This window comes from Polyodon spathula, chromosome 2, assembly GCF_017654505.1.
Source record: "Polyodon spathula isolate WHYD16114869_AA chromosome 2, ASM1765450v1, whole genome shotgun sequence".
Classification (NCBI taxonomy): Eukaryota; Metazoa; Chordata; class Actinopteri; order Acipenseriformes; family Polyodontidae; genus Polyodon; species Polyodon spathula.
In genome coordinates this window covers 75750841-75756840 of record NC_054535.1, presented here as the reverse complement: position 1 = coordinate 75756840, position 6000 = coordinate 75750841, and the positions used below count along the sequence as shown (strand labels likewise).

Below are 6000 nucleotides of genomic sequence, written 5' to 3'. Positions count from 1 at the left end.
GATATTAAAATGCCTTTCTTAGGCAAACGAGCTGCCACATGAAAGCACACACTCCACAAGATATTGATACCACATTTACTGCCGTTGCCCCGGGAAGAGGCCTCCAAATTCACATGGTTGCTCTAATTAATACTGTGCATTCAGACAGACACATTTACTACAGCGACAGAAAACACCGGCTCAGAAATTTAATAGACGTGTGCGCACACTGTGCAGGAGTCCCTTATTTATTTTTTTAAACTGTCTTTTTTTCAATGAATATAATTTAATTAATACAGAATAAAAACAGACTAAACTAAGAATATCCTATTTTAATTAAAATGGTTTTGCAGTTTCCATCAAACTGCCTTGCTGCTTGTGTTTCAGTCACTCCGTCAGATCATGGCTCAAACCAATGTTCGTGTAGGTTGCTTTTTATTGTGGTCTTGTATCAGTGTGACCCCTTTGGCATTCACTGAATACCTTTCCATTTGTTATTTAATTTTAAACCGTTTAAAGGCAAAATAACACAACATAGAATACTAGTGTGTACGTAGAGGAGCCTATGACAACAGACCGGAGAAAGCGATAATTTACTGTTGGTTCTATCCGTCCCTTTTGGAGAGAACTTTAGTTTGACTACTCCGGCTTGCCGTATGTGTACATACTGTAACTTTTAATAACAACAAAACAACACAGCGACTGTTTGTATTCACTGATATACACTCAATATCAAGTTTCGCTTCAGAAATTATCCCTATTAAGTGCCAGCATTTTCTGTAAGGGGAGTTTTGACGTAAGTATTTACAAATGTTCAGGTTTTTCTAGATGTCCCAAATCGAACATATATGATAATGACATGCAGCATTCGTACTTAGTTGTATAGTATGGTATATTGTTGCAAAGGGAGTTACCTGGTGGGTGAAAGCACATCATTAAAGTGCAAGACAGAGGTACTGTGTATATTTTAGTCTGTGTCAACGTGAATACAGTTTGTTTTTTTTTGTCTGCGACAGACGCGGTGTGCGGCACTAGTCACTGCTGGCAATTATTAGCATTACTGATTAGGATTTACGAACAGGTGTTATAAAGTGTCAGTTTAATTAACGTCCTTAGCTGTTCTGTAGTGTACAGCACAGTCTGTTAGTACCGCAGCGTCATGTTGTAATCAATCTATGCTGCTTTAACAGACCTTGATTGGCATTATGAGTATGACCTTAGGCAGTCTGAAAATATTACCTTGGTAAGGCTGTCTGCGATTAGTGCTAGATAGTGCTCACCCGTTATAGTGTACAGTCGGTTATAACACGGTATGGTTGTGGCTCCCATTTGCTCCATAATGCTATTACAGTAGCCCTTTTATACTCGTATAAGGAAATCAGTCAATTGAAATAAATTCATTAGGCACCAGTCTATGGATTTCACATGACTGGAAATACAGATATGCATCTGTTGGTCACAGATACCTTAAAAAAAAAAAAAGGTAGGGGGTGGATCAGAAAACCAGTCAGTATCTGGTGTGACCACCATTTGCCTCATGCAGTGCGACACATCTCCTTCGCATAGAGTTGATCAGGCTCTTGATTGTGGCCTGTGGAATCTTGTCCCACTCCTCTTCAATGGCTGTTTGAAGTTATGGATATTGGTGGGAACTGGAACACACTGTCGTACACGTTGATCTAGAGCATCCCAAACATGCTCAATGGGTGACATGTCTGGTGAGTATGCAGGCCATGGAAGAACTGGGACATTTTCAGCTTCCAGGAATTGTGTACAGATCCTTGTGACATGGGGCCATGCATTATCATGCTGAAACATGAGGTGATGGCGGCAGATGAATGGCACGACAATGGGGCTCATTATCTTGTCACTGTATCTCTATGCATTGAAATTGCCATCGATAAAATGTAATTGTGTTCGTTGTCCATAGCTTATGCCTGCCCGTAACATAACCCCACCGCTACCATGGGGCACTCTGTTCACAACGTTGACATCAGCAAACCACTCGCCCACACAACACCATACACGCTGTCTATCTGCCCGATACAGTTGAAACTGGGATTCATCCGTGAAGAGCATACTTCTCCAGCGTGCCAGTGGCCATCGAAGGTGAGCATTTGCCAACAGAAGTCAGTTACGATGCCGAACTGCAGTCAGGTCAAGACACTGGTGAGGACGACGAGCACGCAGATGAGCTTCCCTGAGACGGTTTCTGACAGTTTGTGCAGAAATTCTTTCGTTGTGCAAATCCACAGTTTCATCAGCTGCCCGAATGGCTGGTCTCAGACGATCCCGCAGGTGAAGAAGCCGGATGTGGAGGTCCTGGGCTGGCATGGTTACATGTGGTCTGCGATTGTGAGGCTGGTTGGACGTACTGCCAAATTCTCTAAAATGACGCTGGAGGCGGCTTATGGTAGAGAAATGAACATTCAGTTCTCTGGCAACAGCTCTGGTGGACATTCCTGCAGTCAGCATGCCAATTGCACGCTCCCTCAAAACTTGAGACATCTGTGGCATTGTGTTGTGTGACAAAACTGCACATTTTAGAGTGGCCTTTTATTGTCCCCAGCACAAGGTGCACCTGTGTAATGATCATGCAGTTTAATCAGGTTCTTGATATGCCACACCGGTCAGGTGGATGGATTATCTTGGCAAAGGAGTAATGCTCAGTAACAGGGATGTAAACAAATTTGTGCACAAAATTTGAGAGAAATAAGCTTTTTGTGCGTATGGAAAATTTCTAGGATCTTTTATCTTTTTTTGAAACATGGGACCAACACCAACAAGTTTATATTTTTGTTCAGTGTATATGTACAGTACCTATAGAAAGTCTACACCCCCTTTCAAAATTTCAAAACCTTTTGTTTCCTTATAACCTGGAATTAAAATGCATTAAAACATTTTTTTTTTTAATTTAATCAGATGTTCATATTTGCTATAAATGACAAAAATACCTTGCACTTACTTACCGCCTCACCAGAAGTTGCACCACAGTTTCAAAAATAGCAATTGAAAAAGAGCTCAGTGTGATATGTGAGATTAATATATATGTTATGGATAAACCCCGAAACTGGGCAATTCGCAGATTGCCCGGGCAAAGTCTGAAATGAATCACAAAAATCTTTAATTCCGGGTTTTGCACAGGCAGATCTAGGAGTTCCCGACAATGCCCAGTCAAGGTCCGAAAAGAATCTCAAAGATCTTTCATTTTATGTTTTCAGGGGACAGAGACAGAGCTACGATTGAAGAGCCTGTTTGACCCACCTGCCTTAGTAGCGTAATTCACTCACACACTAATCTGATTCATAAAAACTTCAGAAAATAGGCATGTAATTAAAAATGTATTTAAAAATGTATTTTTATTGACAACATGACTATAAAATATTTAATAATATACACTGAATGTACAAAACATTAGGAACACCTGCTCTTTCCATGAAATAGACTGACGAGGTGAATCCAGGTGAAAGCTATGATCCCTTATTGATGTAACCTGTTAAATCCACTTCAGTCAGTGTAGATGAAGGGGAGACAGGTTAAAGAAGGATTTTTAAGCCTTGACACAATTGAGACATGGCTTGTGTATGTGTGCCGTTCAGTGGGTAAATGGGGAAGACAAAAGATTTAAGTGCCTTTGAACAGGGTATGGTAGTCGGTGCCAGGCGCGCCAGTTTGAGTGTGTCAAGAACTGCAACGCTGCTGGGTTTTTCACGCTCTACAGTTTCCCATATGTATCAAGGATGGTCCACCACCCAAAGGACATCCAGCCAACGGCAGGCCAGTGGTCGAAAACGACTCATTGATGAAAGAGGCCAAAGGAGGCTGACACGAGTTGTGCAGAGCAATAGGTGGGCTACAGTTAGTCAACTGACAGTCCAGTACAACACTGGTGCCGAAAGACCCATAAAAGAATGCACAACTCGTCGTACCTTGACACGAATGGGGTATGGCAGCCGACGACCTAACAGAGTTCCACTTCTTTCAGCAAAACATAAGCAACTGCTGTTGCAGTGGGCTAAGGAACAAAAACACTGGACACTGGAGGATTGGAAAAACATTGCCTGGTCTGATGAATCCAGGTTCCTGCTGTATCACGCTGATGGGAGGACTAGGGTATGGAGAAAACCATGAGTACATGCATCCATCATGCCGCGTGTCAACATTGCAGGCTGGTGGTGGTGGTGTGATGGTGTGGGGTGTGTTTTCTTGGCACACATTGGGCCCCTTGATAAAAGTGGAGCAATGTTTGAATGCCACAGGATACGTGAACATCATTGCCAGTCAGGTGCATCCTTTCATGGCAGCAGTGTATCCATCTACTAATGGATTTTGTTAGCAGGATAATGCCCCTTGCCACAAGGCTAGGATTGTCCAGGAATGGTTCCACGAACATGACAGTGAATTCAGCTTACTGCAGTGGCCTGCCCAGTCGCCAGGTCTCAATCCAATTGAGCATCTGTGGGATGAGATGGAATGAGCTATTCAGAGTAGAGATCCACTACCAGCCAACTTGACACAACTGTGGGACGCATGGGAGTAAACATGGGCCAGTATCTCTGTGGAACACGATTGACACCTTATAGAGTCCATGCCCTGATGAATTGAGGCTGTTCTGAGTGCAACTCAGTATTAGGAAGGTGCTCCTAATGTTTTGTACACTCAGTGTATACAAGACTAATTTATTTTAAACAAATTATTAAAATATAAATATGTATTAAGAACTTTACTTACACTGTCAGTCAGTCCTCTGAGTACGCTTTCCAACTTCTTGTTATAAACACTGTCAAACGTGAATCAGATAATCATTTATGTTCCAGCCAGTAATCTGTCTGATTGGATGGTTCAATAAAACGCATTATTATATATGTTATTACATTATTAATAATAATAATGGCCTTTTTATACTCAAATGTCTGATATTGCAGGTAATATTGTTCCAAAGTGTGACGTAGGTTTTATATATTTCTCGATTCATGTCCAGCTGTTGCCGATGGTACTACGCAAGTGTCAATGGGGTTTCTCATGTTAATTTTTTGTTCCAAAGGTCTGCCTCAGAACAGGAATGAAAGAACAGAGGGAGCGATTCGGACTTTGCCCGAGAAGCAGTGGGCAGATCATGGTTTTCCCAGGCGAAGCCCGAACTAAGTTATTTTTATTTCAGGTTTTGCCCAGTCCACACCAATTTATGAGTTGCCTGCATTTTGGGCTTTGCCTGTAACATACATATATTAAAAAAAAAAAAAAAAACAGGATCAATACAGCAACTATTGAGCCTCTATTTAAGTGTTAGACAGCAAAAAGTAAACAAACCAGATTAATCGCGCGCACGCATAGCGATCTCTATGGAAGGCCATCTGGGTCAAAAATGCATTGTGCTGTTTAGAACGAGTTAAAATCTTATGGGACAGAAAAAAAGGCAAGCACATCATTCTGAAATGCCTCACTTAAACAGTGGCCAACTTGTTGACAATGTTGTGCAGTGATTTTTTTTTTTTTAAACAGATTTTATATATTATATAATTTTTGCAGCAACTCACTGTTATGTGGAATGGAAACGAGAACCAAAACTGCGTTTTTCCCCCTTCATTTTGCAGCGCTCTTTCCACGTTTGTTTTATTTGAAGTGTTTAAAGTTAAATTTTTGTTTTTGTTTGCTTGTTTAGCTACGAAAATGCACAAGTACACATCATGTTATTACTTTATGAAAATGCGGCTATGACCACTTTTTACTGTGAAGAAACAGTGATGGCAAAGAATGAACAAAAAGTAAAAAATAAATAAAATGCAGTTTTAACTTCATGTATTATTTATTTCAGGAATAAACAAAACAATGTTGAACTGTTATTTAACATCCTCTGTTTTGTAGTTAATTCACTGGGGTAAAGTAAGTCTTATGCAACTTATTCTTTACTCCTGGGATATTTTTATATCTTATCGTGTTACACATTGTGAGGTCTTGATGTAAAATAAAGGCAAACACACAGGGGCCACCCCCCCATGCTATATTGTCTCTGCCTGTGTT

At 40.9% G+C, this 6000-nt stretch overlaps 1 protein-coding gene across 1 annotated transcript in view; it reads left to right on the top strand.

Moving 5' to 3' along the window:
• The first annotated feature begins 633 nt into the window (after window positions 1-633).
• LOC121300747 (E3 ubiquitin-protein ligase RNF180-like) overlaps window positions 634-6000 on the top strand; it is a 40776-nt gene continuing 35409 nt past the window's right edge. The window contains exon 1 of the mRNA XM_041229527.1: window positions 634-775. The gene's annotated coding sequence lies outside the window, so the exon portion shown is untranslated. The remainder of the gene's footprint in view (window positions 776-6000) is intronic.